General features: G+C 35.6%; 2 long non-coding RNA genes across 3 annotated transcripts; both read right to left on the reverse strand.

The window, feature by feature from the left end:
- Positions 1-2,092: 2,092 nt before the first annotated feature.
- LOC108342029 (uncharacterized) lies at positions 2,093-5,452 on the reverse strand. The gene is made up of 4 exons (XR_001833336.2): positions 4,599-5,452; positions 2,659-2,738; positions 2,497-2,573; positions 2,093-2,418 (listed from the first exon to the last, which is right to left on the reverse strand). It is a non-coding gene; the product is annotated as an uncharacterized LOC108342029 (long non-coding RNA).
- Positions 5,453-6,671: 1,219 nt separating this feature from the next.
- LOC108335658 (uncharacterized) lies at positions 6,672-9,172 on the reverse strand. Of its 2 annotated transcripts, XR_008246575.1 has the most exons (4): positions 8,888-9,172; positions 8,570-8,670; positions 7,221-7,536; positions 6,672-7,147 (listed from the first exon to the last, which is right to left on the reverse strand). It is a non-coding gene; the product is annotated as an uncharacterized LOC108335658 (long non-coding RNA). The 2 variants fall into 2 exon arrangements; XR_001832771.2 differs by having other exon boundaries at positions 6,672-7,536.
- Positions 9,173-17,842: the final 8,670 nt, after the last annotated feature.

Here is a 17,842-nt window from a genome sequence, read left to right on the forward strand (position 1 = left end):
ATTAGTTTGGGTTTATTTTAATTGTCTTAATTAAAAATGAATTTGTCATCCTAAAATATGTAGGGGACATCAATAATGACAAACTATCTTGCATGAATTTAATTTTTATTAAAATAAAAAAAATATAAGTAAATTTTAGGTGGAATCAAAATTGTGAAAGAAAATATGAAATAAAAAATAATGTAAAAATAATTAATATTTTTATTCTACTATGACAAAATATATTATGAACTTTTAAGTCCAAAAAAAAAACTAATGACATTTTTAACATATATTAAAATTATATTTGATAATCTTGTTTCATAAGAGTTAACAGAAAAAAATAAATCATTAATTATTTCTCTTAGTTAAATTTAGGTTTAAACTCTCGGATGGTCCTCATATTTTTATGGGAATCTCAGTTGAGTCTTCATATTTGAAACTGTCTCAATTGGATCATAATATTTGTAAAAATGAGTCAATTTTATCATATCCGTTAAGTTGTCTCATACGACGTTAAGTTGAGCTGACGTGTTGCACAGAAAATGTGTTGATGTGTATTATATGTTGATGTGGATTTTTTTATTTAAATAAATAATGATTGACGTGGCACAATGTTTATTGTTTACTTTAATTGAATTAGGGATTTCATTTCTTCAGTGTAAGAATTAGGGATTTCATTTGCTCAGTGTGAGACGAAGACGAAGAGGAACTGCAATCTTGGACAAGACGAAGATAATCGAACTGATAGTTGACGCGAGTTAAGGTTAGTTAGTTTCGTGTTTGGTTTTCTGTTTGGACGTATAAATTGTTCATGGGTTTTTGGTTTTACGAACATGTGTGTCTTCGTTTATGGATGAGTTTTTGTGTTGTTGTGTATGACTATTTATAATGATTTGTGGTCCCCATTATGCATGTTCAATTGTGTTTGTGTAGACAATGTGGTCCCGATTTATTTTTTTCGAATTATTTACAAGTAGTAGTCCCCTGTCGTCTGTGAGTGTTTCCTTAGTGTGGATGTTACTTTGTTTCCCTATCCCATGTTTGTGTGAGTGTTTGGTTAGTGAGTGAGTGTAATAATAATCATTCCCTCCATAATGTACAGGAATTAAAAGCAACTTGTTGATATGGATGGTGAACCTATTAAAGTTATGGTCCACCATACTGGACATTTTGTTAGTGATGATAAGGATGGGAAGTTAAAATTTGATGAAGAGAGAGTAGAATGGTCTTGTGATCCAGACATATGGAGCTATTTTGGCATAGTAGCTTCAGTGAAAGACTTAGGTCATATTAACGTGAAATAACTTTGGTATAGTAAAGGAGGTCAGTCTGTGGACCCCGATAGGTTAGAATTATTAACTCATGATAATGGTGTCATGCATATGTTGAACATTGCAAGGTTAAATGATGAAGTTCATCTCTATGTGGTTCATAATACCATGGAACTAGAAATAATAAAAATGATTGATGCTCATGTTCATGTAAAGGTGATGATGCAAAAGAAATGGTGGAAGGTGAGGTTGTTGGTGATGGTGAAGTTAAAAGAGAAATGGTGGAGGGTCAGGTTGTTGGTGACACTATTCCAAAAAAGACTTTTTATACTTGTTAAAAAAGACTTTTTACACTGGTTGTCAAGCAGGTATACAAATAGGAGATATAGAAAGTTTATGCTTTTTATACTTGTTTTAAAGTATGCACAAAAAGTCATTTTCGTATCGCTTTTCGCAAAACAGGTATAAAAATATGACTTTTTATACCTGATGTTATGAGAATAGGTACAAAAAACATTTTTTTAAAATACTTCTATACCTGTTGATGCTAGAACAGGTATAAAAGATGTCGTTTCTTTTTATAAAATTTAATTTGTACGTGTGATAATCCATATCTAGACCGGAACCCATAATATAGTTCGAATAATCAATAACAACCAAAATAATCAATATTATTTCTATTATTAACACATTAAAATAGTTTGTCAATGTAATATTTACTTAACAAAATTTCTAAATATATTTATATAACATAATTACACAAAAATAATTCTTCAACTCAAAATATGATATTTAAACATCTAATCATCTACAAACAGTTAAAAGAAATGTAACTCACTCCTCCCAAATATTCTTTATGATATATTGTTCCATTGGAGACGTGTCATCAAATATGTACTCAATCAATAATTTGAGTCAAGTTTTAAAAGAAATATTTAAGCCAGCAACAGAGATCCAGTATGGTCGAACTCCACTACAAAATACATAATTACATCAAGACATTTTAAAACGGGTATAACTTTACTAGTACATAAAAGGTTACATAAGACCATCGACAACTGAAGATGAATACCATTGTTGGTGTGTCCGAATCATATAGAGCAAAATTCCTAAAGTTCTTCAATTTTCGTAGATCCCAAAGCTTAACACCATCATGAGCAGCACTCTGCCGAATTTAAGAGTAGAATAAGAATACTTACAAACAATCATATCATATTTTTACAGTTAACAATTTCTCACCTACCGCAAGAAGTATCCATTCTCAAAAAAAGAAATGGCAGTTACTTGACGAGCATGTCCATCGAACCTAGCAACATTTGCCTACAACCAATGAAAGAAGGTATCAACACAAATAACAGTAAATACTAAAATTTAAATTCAAACAAAGTAAAAGAAAAATGTTTACCTGACTTTTTACATCCCAAATCTTAACAAGAGATTCGGTGGTGCTAGTTCCAAGGATTAGACCATCAGGATGGAAAGCGGCTGATGTGTAATTTATGAATAAAATTTATTGTTATCATTACCAGACAAACTATATGGATAAGATAATTCTTATAAAGGATGAGTAAGAATATGAACAAAATGTAAATATAAGTTTTCTGGTTTGGTTTAAAAATTTTATGAAATTTTAGAAATAACTTTTTTTTGAGAACTTGGCAGAGATTATTGGCTCAAATAATTCGGTATTTAGTTTAAGAGGTTAATATATAGTTCAATACCTTAATCTGGTATCAAGTATTGAATTGTGTGCTAAACTCTGAAGTAATATTAAGTTTATATATAATTAGTTTTCACTTGTGAAAAAGATAGTATTTTTCACTTTGACACATATTTATGTTTTTAATGCTTCAAAACATTTCAAATATGTAAAGTAAAATTATTTTTTTTAATTCTTTTATTTATATATATATATATATATATATATATATATATATATATATATATATATATATATATATATAAATATATATAACGCGATAGTAGGATCTATTTAGTTGAATGACTTACTTTTAATTTTGACATTCTAGTTTATTTTACATTAATTATTTGCATTAATGTTGGTCAAGTAAAAAGAGGGTTTAATAGCTTATTGAGTGTTGCTCCCTCCACCACCACCGAATACTCCATATACTTCCCCATGACAAATTTGCCCTTATTTACTGTACAGTAAATTTTGGCCAACAACATTAACCTACTTCATTAATTACAATGGTCCCACTTTTATAACGATGCACCCCACAAAAGTTGCACACGGAAATGCCTCATCCCTTTCTTTCTTCTTCCTCTATTTCATTGTTCTGAGAGTGTGTAGTGCTCGTGTGAAGTGGTAGGCTTTGCTTGGCGGGAGATTGCAAGTGATGCAAGGAACCAATGGTGGCAGAGGTCCTTTAAGCTATCCTTCAACTGTATAGTCCCATACCTACACAGTCTCCAGATCTCTCTCATTCCGGTGTATGTCCGATTCGTCCATGTACCCCTTCCACCCGAAGCTGCCAGGAGCCGCTCCTTGTCTGTGCCCCCTGCACCATGCTTCTTGCACCGGCGTCACTCCCCGCCCTCGTCTCCGTGCCCGGGTGTCACATGCCCACCAGCTTCCGCTTGGTTCGTCCTCGAACCACACCGTACTGGGAGAGGCTAGGCTCTGATACCATCTGTAACGCCCCGGCAACTCACAGGGACCATTGACTGCCCCCACAGATCACCACCAGGCTTTCCAGTGTGCTTTGTCCTCACTCGCACACTTTCTGGGAAAACTTCCCGGAAGGTCACCCATCCCAGAATTGCTCCAAGCTAAGCACGCTTAACCATGGAGTTCTTATGAGTCAGGCTACCGAAAAGCAAATGCATTTTGGTGATATGAGTAGTCAAATCAATTCCTTTAAGCTATCCTTCAACTGTATAGTCCCATACCTACACAGTCTCCAGATCTCTCTCATTCCGGTGTATGTCCGATTCGTCCATGTACCCCTTCCACCCGAAGCTGCCAGGAGCCGCTCCTTGTCTGTGCCCCCTGCACCATGCTTCTTGCACCGGCGTCACTCCCCGCCCTCGTCTCCGTGCCCGGGTGTCACAGTCATTGTTTGTGGTAGTGGTTGCCGGAGGCAGCAGAGGAAAGCTTCGTCCCAGGTGTGCGAAGTTATTGTAATTCTTCAACGGATGTGATAATCCGTCGACGGATATCGACATCCGTTTCAGGGCCAAACGGATATGCGACATCCGTTCATGGCCTGCGTAGTTATTTCTTCTTCTACACACAAAAACAAGAACCACCACCAAACACAACAGCACGACAATAATCAGCAAAAATTCATAAATCTATCTATGATTAAACAACAAACTAACCTCTCGTAGACCTACACAAGAAGGAAGCACCAAATGACCACCGCACACTGTCGCACCTCCGCAACGCTGATGGACCACCGCACACAATGTCGCAACGCCGCACCACGAACAACCACCGCACCACCAACAAGAGAACGAGAGAAAGTGGGACTTAGGGGATTCGAAGAAACGGATGTGGGTTGGAAGCAAACGGATCTGAGGGTGTGGGAAGGTGGGAAGAAGACGGATGTGGAATTTGGGGGGTGGAGAAAAAGTGAAAATGGGTAAGGAATTAGGTTTTAGAAAGAGAAAGAAAAAGTAAATAAATAAGGTAAAAAGGGTACTTTTGACATTACAAAAAAAATTTAAATTTTAGGGAGGTGCAGGAAGTATTCGGTGGGGGTGGAGGGAGTAACACCCTAGCTTATTTTGTCCTTAGTTTTGTGAAATTTTGTCAATTAAGTCATTCCTTTTAAAAATGTGTCAAATTGATTCTCACTTAATAAATTTTGTGTTAACGTCGTCTCTTCCGTTAGACACGCACAAACAACGTTAACTTTTTTCTCTTTCTACTCTGTTCTCTTGTGTAACACAGTAGACCTTTCTCTTTCATTTGTCAAGTGTTTTCTTTTCATACTTTTGCAATACCAAAAAAAGTTGTAATTCAAGACATTCCTTTTAAATCATGTAGAAAAACATTCCTTCACATTTTTATTACTTTTCAACCTACCTTCATACTATGTCTTGTCATTAAATGCATGATTAAAATTGTTCAACTAAAATTAAAAACTTTGAAATATTATACTTGAGTTTCCTCTTTCATTATTCCACTTAGTTATTAAATAAAAATAACAATATTTATTATTATTATAAATTTTAAGAAATATGAAAAAGTATAGCTAAAATTAAAATGATTTATCTTAACGAAATAGTACTTTATTGGTGTATGTCGATTTAATTTGAGATCATATAACTAAATAAAAAAACAAAATGAATTTAGGATAGTATAATTAAAAAAAAATCTTTTAGCTTTGATCAATTAGTTTTCGTCGTATATAACAAAGGAACTAAAAGGTAGAAAAAGATAACAAATTATAATTATAATATTGATATAGATTGTGTAGTATGATTACATTTTTAGTTCAGAATATATTTTTCATATTTATATTATTTATGAAAACTATATTTCGTTTTTAATTAAATTAATTATATATTTGTTTTGTTTCTATATGTAAATATTATTATTGATATACGAAGAAATTTTATATTATTTTATAAAATTAATAGAGATGAATTTGGAAGACGAGAGAAAAATTACAGAAAGAAAAGTGAGAGTGAAGGTATTTGATTAAAAAAATACAAGAATTGAGAAAAAAATTTATAATTTTTTTTAAACAATTTGATAACATAAAAAATTTATAAAACTTTGTAAGCAATTTTTATATGAAAAAATCCTACAAAATAAACATAAAATTGTCAAATATTTAATATGAAAAAGAATATTTAATATCATAGCTGGGTGATCCCAAATAACAAGTAAAAATAATCTTAGTTAATAACCAATTTCATTACAATAAACTTTAATATCATTAATTTCATTATGATAAATACTTATGTAATAGTATGTTAAAAGATATTTAAACTTAACTCAATATTATATAAATGAGTTATAAAATAAAATTTGCGATTATTTAGATTATCAAATAATTTTATTCTTAACGGATATAAAATTTCCAACTGAGGAATAAGATATGAGAAGTTTTGAAGAGTGAAAGAAATAAAACTGAGTTTTGAAGAGTGAAAGAAATAAAACTGAGAAGTGCGGGGTAAGTGATAGTGGTGCAATGAAAAGGTTTTGGGATTTGCAAAAATATGAAAAGATAGCACTGACAAAAGAAAAAGAAAGGTCTGCTGTGTTGTGTTACAGAAGAACAGAGGAGAGAAAGAAAAAAGTTAACGTTGTTTGTACGTATTTAACGAAAGGGACGACGTTAATATAAAATTTACTAAATAAGGATCAATTTAACACACTTTTAAAATGAAGGACTTAATTGACAAAATTCAACCAAACTAGGGACAAAATAAGCTATTAAACCTAAAAAGAATATTCATTATGAGAACAAATAATGTAGCAATGCATGGATGGAACATTCTTGTGATGTTATATGATGTCAGAACTTGGGTAGAGAGGGTTATCAAGGCCCATTTGGAACAACTTATTTGGACTTTTCTTATCACAAGTCGACTAGACTAAGTGTTCTTGACAGCATATGATATGTCCATTTGACTTTTTTCTTTCACCTTATTATTTCAACAATCTAGCCATAATAACTTATGAGAACAACCAACAAGCTTATATAAAAATAGTGTAACCCTATTACCCTTTTGATGAAAAAAAAACAACCCATATGCAAGTGCTTACACTATTATTTGAATATATTCATCCAAAAAGACCCCAAATAAAACACTTCCAACTTCCAAGCAATCAATAGTAGAGGATCGCCCTTTACCTTATCTACTGAACCAGTTAAGAATGATTCACCCTGAGCTACAAACTTTACACTGGTCACCTACCAAAAGCACCCACAATCAGCAAAAAAATTAAAGAAAAGATAACTCCAACAATTCCAACTGAAATAAAACCTTTTTGGAGTGACCAATTAGTGTAGATAATATCTGTCCTGAAGGTCGGTCAAAAATAACAGCATTTGGAACACTGGATGAAGGTTTGCAAGCTGGGGTGGCATGACTATCTCATAGGCAACTGATCCTATACGTCTCAAAATCTGATAAGGGTCAAGGTACCTAGGAGATAACTTCCTGTCACAAATAACTCTTCCCACACGCAGTAGTAGGAGTCACTCGGAGGAAGACATGATCCCCAACTTCAAACTCCAAGGGTCTACGTCTCTAACCAGTGTAGGACATTTGTATCAATACCTCCAGTTGCAATTAAGTCCTGTCAACAGAGAATAGGGTGATCCTGGATTACCTCCCATTAGTTTTCAAGGGAAAAAAAATCAAAATTTATAAACATTCATATCTTTATCATCAAATAGTCTCGGATCTTTGGGACCAAGAAAACATGCTTCTGCTTGTCTTTCTCCTTAACTAAGAATATTTATATTGATGCTCTGTTTCTTTTTCAAGAAAAAGCTGAAGAGAGGAACAACGGTACTTTTCATCATCCAAAAGACGAATCTATTGTAACAACTACTCGGTACAATTTTGGTATGAGGATAAAACTGGAACACCAATCCAAAATTATCTTTCTAATTATCGGTTTTCTGCCTAATTTATTCATACATATTTTAATTAAGGATCAATACTTCAATTATACCTATCTTTATTCATTTTATAAACTCTTATATTCCTATGGCTCAACTTCAACTGGTACCATATCTTCAACTCAACAATAAATACCTCACAAATCCCGGAATCAGAACCAACACAACCTTCCTAGGCTTCTCATGCAAGCCATTGCCAATGGAGCATTCCAATTACACTAACACCAAAAGTATTATTTTTTTTTGTTCACAAACTCACTTTAACCCTTCCCATGTCAGAATTCATGTAAAAGCACAAAAAGAAAAAATTACAAAGACAGAATGACCCACAACATGGAATCCCAATTCCTCATATTCCAAGAAATTGAAAAACTATGAAGAGACTGAGAATTTACATATCGACTTTCAGAATTTCAAAATTAACTGAACAAGATTCCACAAAGTAACACATTGAATGAAAAAAACATGTTGACGAAATCACTCAACGAAAACTAAGAAACTGGATTTAAAACTAAGTCGTAAAGAATATGCAAAACTCCCCACTAAACAATAAACACAACATGCCGTAAAAAATTGCAACCAGATCCTATTTTCCAACAAGAAATTTAATAGTTAGTGCGCAACTCGGTTCCAAAGCTTAAGCCATTAAATGCTTGCCATAAGAAGCACATTGATTCAACTCTAAAAAAACCCAATCAATGATACCTTATGCAACCTCCTCCCACAATGACACAATTCCATCGACAGAAATACATGCGACTGCATCACCGTACCCAAACAATCTTCACGATGTTTCCTTCGAGAACCTTTAGAAACCACAGAGAGAACAATAAGGAATGACCATGTTAAAGTGAACAATTATCCTACAAGGTCTGTTTGTAAATAACAATAATATATAACAACGTATACACATAAAACTCACGATTTATTAATTCATTAGCGTTTCAGTAAAACTTAATATAGTCCGAATTACAGATTTAATAAGAATAAAAGGAAAAATAGAAAAGAACATAGAAGACAAACCCTAGATTTGAAAGTAGAGCGGAGGGAGGAAGAAGAAGATGGATCGCGAGAATCGAAGATTGAAAGTGTGCCATCAGCGGAAGCAGCGATCGAACGAGAGCTATGGCAGGAGAATGAATGAAGGAGAATGAAGGAGAATGAAGGAGAAGGAAGGAGGGAGAACAAGAGAGGGAGATTGGAAAAGAAATTTGACAATAGAAGAGAAGAACCAAAAAGAAATTGCGTAGAGGATGAAGAGAAAGTACTGCGAAACGGAAAAGAAATGTAAAGTAATCCATAACTCTTCTAAAGTTAACCTGTGTGAAAGAAAATTTTTATACCTATTTTCATTCTATACGATATAAAACTATTTGTATTTTATTAAGATATTGCCATTACATTACTTTTTATACCTATTTTTATTAATGGTGTAAAAAAGTTTATCATATTTATAAAATTGTCACCACGTCACTTTCTATACCTAGTAGATTTTATCAGGTATAAAATATTGTTATAAAAAGTATATTTTTCACTAGTGTGATGATTAAGTTGAAAGAGAAATGGTGGAAGGTCACATTGTTGGTGATGGTCAAGTTGAAAGAGAAATGGTGGAGGGTGAGGTTATTGGTCATGGGGAAGTTGAAAGAGAAATAGGATATGGTGAGGGTGAAGACCAAGGTCATGATGTACGGATGCTGAGGTCCATGATGTAGAGGAGGCTGAGGTACATGATTTTGAGCTTGAGGATTTATAAGGAGAGGATGATGATGTAGACGAGAGTGAGGATGAGGACGTACATGAGGCTGAGGATGTAGATATAGATGATGCTTGCAACACCCCGATTTTTGAGATGTCACGATGTAAAAAAATTTTAAAATTTTTCTATAAAAAATTTATTTCGGACAACCAAACTTTATTCGATTACAATGCGGAAGAAAAACATAATAATAAACGTTGTTTGTTCAAAATGAGAATCTCAAATAATCTCTTTTACAATAAAAATATGAAGTCTGAAAACTTTTAAATGGAATAACCAATCATTCCCGAAATCAAATATCCCAACTCTCACGTCAGCTACTTTGATCCAGTTTTATCTGCAATGCCATCTACTCTCGTACAAGTACGATCATCGTAGGTGAAAATCACAACCACAACATTTCAGGGAGAGAAACCAGAAATATCATAACATACAACAAAAAATTCACTTTAACCACAAAGTAACATAACACATGAACATATTCCATCACAATATTATCATCACAATCAAGCCATTCATGAACCAATGTCGTTTTCTTATACTGCGTCGTCATAACCTGTTATCATTAACAGGAAACCTGTTCTCACTAACAGGACAATTCGAGTCGTCTTCCATCGCAACTTCCGACCTATCTCCCCGATTTCTCAAGGACTAACGAGTAAAAACACTGGCACTACGCGCACTATACTCAGCACGAGCCGAAGCCTTTTGGGCGAGACATCCACCTCCCCGCGCAGAAGGAAGTGACACTCGAATCACTATCTCTAAACGAGAGTCCAATACATTCTTAACGTAGCGCAGTACGAAAAAATCACACATGATTGACTACAGTACAAGGAAATAACATTGTTTCATGCTCATACCACACTTCCATACATATTCCTAAAATGTATTAATCACACCTTTCACCAAAACATACATTCATTGCTCTAGGTTTAAATAAATAATAAAATTTATAACCTTATCTCACTATATTTCATACATAAATTCAATAATATGCAATGTTCATCAATAATAAAATTTATAACGCAATTCTCATTACATTTCATGCATAGTCTCAATACTATACATTAACTCACCAATCACAAATCTCGTATCTCAGTCTTAATACGTAGTCTCATTACACATAGTAACCAACCAACCTCTTAATATAAAAATGTCTAAAATAACTGTTTATCTCCAATTCAAACAGGTTAATACACAATTTTCAACATATTAGATAATACACAAAATTTTAAGGTTTAAACCATCATTTGGCCCTCGTATTTGTGTGCCAATCTCAAGTGGGTCATTGTTTTTTTTTCGGTCTCAATCAAGTCCATAAACTTGTAAAAATGAGTCAATTGAGTCCAAATATTTAAAAAATTGATTCAATTAAGCCCTCTCCGTTAAGTTTGCACATACGACGTTTAACAGATGTTGAGCTGTAATTTTTTTTCATGACGTGGTATTGTGTATTAAATTGAATTAGTGATCTGTTGTCCAATAATAATTCCACGTAGATGTGTAAAAAAAATTTCTTCTCAAGACTAAACCAAGAAACAGAGATTGTGAAAAAGGAGTTGAAACCCTAATCGCCCCACCGGCCGCGACCTCTTCTCCTCTGGTACCCGCTGACCTCGACTACCAGAAAGATTTCTCGGCTGGATCTCGCCGGCGAAGTGTTCCACGTGCCCCTCACTAATCCCTCCCTTTCTTCCTCCGGTCTCCTCCGTGTCCCCGAGCCCCTTGTCTTCGTCGACGCCACTACCACCCTCTCCACCGAATTCTCCTTCTCCATCTCCGGCAATGGTGACAACGTCCTATTTGTCCTCACCGCCGCTTCCGCCAACGGTTCGGATACCGTCGCTGTTGAGTTCGTCAGGTTCAAGGATGAAAATGTAGGAGATCCCAACTCGAGCGACGTTGGCATCGATGTCGGAAGCCACTTGTCCCTGGCTGTTGCGAATGCTTCCTATGTGGGTCTGGTTCTCAATAATGGGAAAAGTTGAATGCTTGGGTTGATTATGAAGGTGGCCTAAGGTGATTGAAGTTAGGTTAAGCAAATGGGGTGAACAAAAGCCTTCTGATCGTGAGGAAGAAGAAGAAGATGGGGAAGGGAATGAAGATGATGATGCACATGCGTCAGACATATCTCCTGGTAGAGAAGATGGGCACGAACAGAGTGTTGGCAACTTCCACACTTAGAATCAAAAAGCTCTCATTTGGTCAAATGGGATTTTGTCGGTATCCCCTAAGGTTAGGCCTGGCATACGTGAGTGTAAGCTGAGAAATAAAATGCAATCGTTTGAAGAATAAAACCTTCATGAAAATTTGTTGTTCCGATGGCTCTACAATGGTTGATCAGTGGTCCTGTTGTGTGTTGGTATGAGCCAAAGGGTGACAAATAGATTCTTCTAGCCCTTTCAAGATGAAATATTGATTTTGATCTTCAAAGCATCTTATATCTTGATTCTCTTATGTATTTGCCATTGCTAGAGATCTTGATGCTTTTGTATGCATTACAGCCAATGAGAAAAGAAAGAACTTGCAGTGATACTGTTGTGTAGCTAGGTTCAAGGAACTATGACTTGTATAAGAGTTGCAGGGTCGCTCTGTATGGTTTTTTAAAATTTGAGGATTGATTGAAATTCATTATCAATAACACATTAACATCTATTGAAAATTTCCTAGTCATTTTAGTTTTATGGTTGAAGTCCCTCTGTCCAAATTCATCAAACCCAAAGTAGTATTTTTGTTTCGTAGTCTTGTGTAGATATGTAATTTACCTTATGTTTTCTTCTTGGGCAACGACGGTTTCCGCGACAGAAGTGGCGAGGGTGAAGTGTGTGGAGGTTGGAGGAGGGCGGTGGGATTGGTGCAAGGTTTTGGACCCATCAATGAAAGTACATAATCAAAAGCTCCAATCCATTACAAATAACAAATTAAATAAAAAATCTCACGTCATATAAGATGTATACATATGTGTGCACCATGTCATCATAGTTAGACGGTGTCAATGATAACTTGATAACTTAACGGAGAGGACTTAATAGGTTCATTTTTACAAGTTTATGGACCCGATTGAGACCGAAAAAAAAACGATGACCCACTTGAGATTAGCACACAAATACGAGGACCAAACGAGGGTTTAAACCAAATTTTAATTATTAAATAAAGTTAACATCTAAACATGAATATTTTAGTAAATACGCAAAACTACAAGTGTATAGCATGAAAAGAAAAAAACATAATTATCCATTAAGTTATAGAGAATATTTATAGAAAAATAAAACAAAGGATCACACGTAGTTAATCATGCCCAATAATTAAATGGCATAACTATAAAATATTAGTATATGAATAAAACTGTGCATGAAAAATGAAATATCCCTTTACGTAAAAAAAAATATAACATAGTTATAATAGACTTAAAATATTTCTCCATATTATGTAAAAATATTATATCTAACATAAGTTTTTTTTTTTGAAAACCAACTTCCAATCTCACGTAACTAACATAAATATAAAACAAAGTTTCTCTCTCTTTCTTTCCACCACTTAAAGCCGCGGGCCCCACAAATGCATCAAATTATAAAAAAAAAAACAATGCACACTCCCATTTTGCCTTGCATCCACAACAACGTGAATCATTCTAGCCCAACTTTAATGACCCAAAATTGCAAAACAAAACACCCAATAGCAATCATGCAAGACTAACCTAACTCCTCTTCCCCTTCTCTTTCCACAACCCCACCCTAATTTATTTTTCTCATTCTCTTTCTTATATAATAATCCCGTAACTTACCTATGCAACAGCAACCTCACTCTCTTCTCATTATAAAACTCACATTTATACTCATCCTTATAACCCCTTCTCCAACAGCGCCCCTTTCCCCTTATTCCTGCTGTTCACTCAACCCTATTTTCATGTTGATGAATCAGTAGATGTATCGAATCGCACAAGTAATATAAAATGGTAAAACCAAGTATCGTATCCCAAAAGACTTTTGGTACTAGACAGTCGTGTGATAACTTGATTAATTAAGACTTAAAGAAAACGAGATCATCGATTTCAGATGGAAAGACAGAAAATTAAATATGAATGCAATTTGATCAATAACAGAATAGCACAGTGATGAATGTATGTTGTTTTTAATATGAGATGAGTATGTTGTTGGGGTTAGATTTCACCACTTCCCTCTCATGTAGGTAAGAATTATTCTTTATGCATTAATGTTAACATCACTTACTAAATCACTTAAACTCGATCCCTCGGCGAAATAAGTCTGTCCTCAATCACTAGTTCATGCAATTCCTATCATTCCTAGTAATTAAATGTGAAGATCAAGAGCTTTAAGACGACCAAGACTCATACCCTCATCCCTGAGAGATATTACTCTTGGGAGTAATTCAACAAGAACCTGAATTGTAAGGAACCTCCCGACACTCATGCAATTCATACATCATGCTATGAATGAGTTAAACAAAGCATGTAATAAGCACAGATGAATTACTCTAACAATTAATGAAAAAACATATGTTATTAAGAATCAATTCAAATACATGAGAGTTAACAAGGTTACATCATCCCCCAACAACAAATAGAGTTTAGTTCACCATAGACATGGTGAAACTAAATGAACAATGAAGAAGAATGAGATAGAAAAACCTTAAAAGTAGAAGATGGAAGCTCCCGCATCCAAATCTGCCTCTAGAGGATGAAAGAGTGTGCTGCCCCAAAGATACAAAACCTAGGACGTATGGGTCCTTTAAATAGAACGAAGACAGAACAGAAACAAGGCCCAGGCTCGTGTCACTAACGCTCAAGCGCCCCACTTAGGGCGCCCGGACGGTAAGTGATGGTTCCCTGCGCTTAAGCCTCCAAAAGGGCGCCCAAGCTTCGTACTTCTGGCGCTCAAGCGCCCTAAAAAGGGCGCCCAAACGGTGAGCGACACTCTTTTGTGCTTAAGCCTCCAAAAAGGGCGCCCAAGCTTCGAGCATTCCTCCCTTCTAGTGCTTTTTCAAGCCTTTCTAAGCTTCATCTCCTTGACACTTCATCTCTGCTTTCCATATTATCTCATTTCCTCCAAAATAGGGGGATTTAGTCATAAAACCATCAAATTCAACCTCAACTCTCTTATTCACACAACTTAACAGAAAAACATGATTCCAAGTAAGTTTCTAAGCAGAAAATGATGCATTTAGTTTCAAAATTACATCATAGATAACAGTATTTTCAACTGCTATCACAACCCCAAACTTAGAACTTTGCTTGTCCTCAAGCAAAACAGAATGTAACTCAGTTTTTCAAAACAGTCACTACAATGACTCCACATTTTTCAAAAACTTCTTATTCCAGGACAAGAGATCACTTTTATCAACTCAGCATACAAATGTCAGTCAAGATGTGTAGATGCCTTAATTCAATCAAAATCAATGTGATGCTCATATACTTCAACAAATGCTATCGTTAAGAATGATCAATCAACCAAGCAAAGATGTAATCATAAATTCAAAGAATTACTCCTCACCAAGGAAAATGTTTCACTCAACCACTCAAAAGTGTATCACTCAAGCACTCAAAAATGTATCACTCAACTCAAAGGTGTATAGTGAGGTGTTGATGTCTTTTTTACTCTACTATCACAATGTCACACAAATTAACTTTGCCTTTCATTTAACCACAATCAAACATACTCACAAGCAAGTTGTCATCACAAGGGCTTTTCATGGCTTGTAACTTGGCTGGGCTAAGAAGGAAATTGGTTTTTCTTGCCAGCAAAATCCTTGAGTTAAGAGAGACATTTATGATTTCATCATTCAAGCACAAACTCTCTTTCTTTTCCCTAGCTTTGCCTTGCATTGAGCTTTTCTTTTCTTTTTCTTTTTCTTTTGCTTTACATGTACTCACTGCTTAGCTCAATGTTTTTTTTTTCTTTTCAATTTTTCCAATAACCCAAAACTTGAATCTTTATCAATACCTCACAAATGTTCTCAACTTAACTCAAGGTAAAGATTTTCACAAAGGGTTTTCAAAACATGCATAAGGCTCAAGGTTCAAAGGGTAAACAAATTGTTTTCTTTTCAGTGGACAAAAATCATGTGAAGGCCAAATGAATAAGGGATAACAAAAGATGACCTTGATCATATGAAAACTGCAAGCAAGTAATTCAATCACAAAAAAATTGGGCAAAATCATTCATGCTTCCAAAGTAATAACAATTATTCACAACAACTCTGAATCCCAAAACTCACAAAGGTAAACTCTCAAGTTCCAGAATTCAGAAAAACACCCTGCTCAGTATCTCAATCAAATTTAACCTCAAGCACCTGTTTCATACAGTGTGAGCCATCAACTGTATATTAGCACATCATGCATCATCTCAACATCAATCAACACATTAGAGCATCATAAAGCAATACTTATCACAAAACACAACATAGTTGAACCAAAGCAGTGTAGTTCATTCAAGCAGAGTACAATAACAAAACAAATTATCAAAAGGAAAACAATGAAACAAAAACAAAATAAAGTTTAACAATCAAAGTAATAAAAACAGTAAAATAACAGAAATCCTGTTTTAGAACAAAAGTGGCCTCCATCAGTAGATGCCAAGTACAACTCATCACTCATCATCATCAGAGTCCTCTTCCTCCTCAGCTTCCTCATCCTCATCATCCTCATCCATGGCTGAAGCTTCAATTGCTTCAGCTCTACCACCCTCATGTGCTGGGTCAGCGGGCCATGCCACTCGGGCTGCAAAGTCCTCCTGAGAGATGAACTGTTACTCAGGAAAGACGGACGTTAGTGTCCTCAACAGCTCCTGCTCGCCCCTGTATACACCAGCCAGTCTAGCATCCAGTAGAGACAAGTACGTGTCCCGCATCTGAAAAGGAGCGGCCTCATGATCTGGTTCCTGGCTAGTGGTGGTACTCTCTTGTGTGCCTTGGGCTGCTGTGGTGGTGGTACTGGTTGGCCTGGTTCATCCACTGCACAGTAATGTATAAAGTAGGTTGCGTCCAACTCCTTTCGTGGATGCTCTAGTGGTGGTCTGGACACATCAACACCTGTAATCTCACAAAGATGGGTGATCAAGGAGGGGTGTCCCAAGGGTGCCTTGTTGCTTGCACCACGGGCACAACTTTGGATTTCATCAACTATAACCTGCCCAATGTTGATGTTGAGACCCCTGAGAACACAATAAAGGAAGATGGCTCTCTGGATAGTGATGTCTTACACATGGGAGCATGGCTGGATGTTGGCATGAGTGAAATCCATCCAGTACTTTGCCAGAGGCGTCAGATGGGGTCTTATGATGTGGATGGGTGCCATAGTCTTGTTTCTCTGAAAATGCACTCCGGACACTCATAAAGTCCGCTCCACATCATCATAGTCCACTCCTTCCATCACGGACATTGCGTACTGCGTTGCTTCCCCTCCTAATCTATACCTAGAAAATTGTTAATGGTGTCAGCATCAAAAGCAACATTCTTACCCCTTACGTAGCTAAAGTACGTCTCTTGCTCTCCCCCCAATGCTTTTGCATTTGTATAGAATTCTTTAATGATGACAATGTTGGCGGGAGAGGGGTAGGTTGCCAAGTGGCCCTAGTCTCTATTGTTCAGCTCCCTTTCAAATTGAGGAGCCAAGGATGGTATGTTGGCTACCTTTCGCTCCATCAGTAGTCTTCTTCCCTCCACAGTTGGGAAGTATCTCTCATGAGCTACAGATCTAAACTTAATAGAGTAGAACTGCTCTTTCTCCTTCCTTTTGGTTCCTTTGTCTTTGTTACCCAGAGTTTTGACCCTTTTTCCTGATGATGAGGCCATTCCTGCACATAAAGATTCACAAAACAAACACAAAATTCGTCAAGCATTAGTCCTTAAATATAAAGAAAATCTTCTCATTCAGGCTGAGGGAAAAATAGAGAGCCCTCAGCGCCATCTACACAGAACCAAACAGCCAAGAGAAAAAACAAAAAACAAGAAAACAACCACTGCCGCGTCGCGCTTGGGCACCCTTCAAGGGGTGCTTGAGCGGCGAGCGGTGCTATCAAGCATGACTTTGCTGCATTTTTCACTTTCCGATTCCAGTTCTACTCAGTCCAAACCACCATTAGCACAATTTAGTCGGTCCAAACAGTGGCAAATCATGCATAGATAGTACCAATCATAAAAAATCAAGCTTTTTCATCAACATTCATCAACCATCAAACTTTTAAGAGCTTAAAACACTA

Source organism: Vigna angularis, chromosome 1 (assembly GCF_016808095.1).
Source record: "Vigna angularis cultivar LongXiaoDou No.4 chromosome 1, ASM1680809v1, whole genome shotgun sequence".
Lineage (NCBI taxonomy): Eukaryota > Viridiplantae > Streptophyta > Magnoliopsida > Fabales > Fabaceae > Vigna > Vigna angularis.